Below are 882 nucleotides of genomic sequence, written 5' to 3'. Positions count from 1 at the left end.
AACTCATTTGTGTATGATTTTGAGTAAATGAAACTTGTTGTGTTTGAGTGGTGGATTTTGTTGATTTGTGTTCGTCGTATTTGAAGTGTTCTTAATTAATATTGATGAAATTTGTTGGGTGTATGGTTGGATTCTATGGAGAAATGAATTGATGTGTTTTGGTGTGAGTTGTGGTTTGGATATGATAATAGGTTTGGGTTTGTTTTGTGTGGAATTTGAAAACCGTTAGAGTTAAACGAGTATTAAGAATGGGGAATCTCTTAATGTCTACGTTTACTTAATGTTGGCGTGAAAACCATTAGAGTTAAACGAGTATTAAAAATGGGGAATCTTTTAATATCTCGGTTTACTTAATGTGTGTTTGAGAAAATCGTTTAAGTTAAACGAGTATTAAGAATGGGGAATCTCTTAATGTCTACGTTTACTTAATGTTGGCGTGAAAACCATTAGAGTTAAACGAGTATTAAAAATGGGGAATCTTTTAATATCTCGGTTTACTGAGGAGGGTTTTGGTTTGGAATTCCGAGTCCATGCATTTTGGCATATACGCATCGCATTAGGGTGCTTGGCACGCGAGTCGTGTTTGATTCAAGTTTATGATTGAGTGTTTTGAATTTGAGTTGTCGTGGTATTTGTGTTGAAATTGCTAAGTGTTATGAATTGATTATTGTGTGTAAGAGTGATGGGTTGTAAAACTATTTCGAAACTCAATTTGTCGTGGTGATCGTGTGGGAATTGCTAAGTGTTAAGATGTGGAATTGTGTATGAATGTGATTGAGTTAGTTTATGTATTTTTGGAAGAATATGCAGGGAAATCGATTTCCCAATCAATTGGATGAGTTACAGGGACTTCCCTAATTTGACATAATCGATTTGCCAATC

The sequence above is a fragment of the Cicer arietinum genome, chromosome 5 (genome assembly GCF_000331145.2).
Source record: "Cicer arietinum cultivar CDC Frontier isolate Library 1 chromosome 5, Cicar.CDCFrontier_v2.0, whole genome shotgun sequence".
Lineage (NCBI taxonomy): Eukaryota > Viridiplantae > Streptophyta > Magnoliopsida > Fabales > Fabaceae > Cicer > Cicer arietinum.
This window is presented reverse-complemented; position numbering follows the sequence as displayed.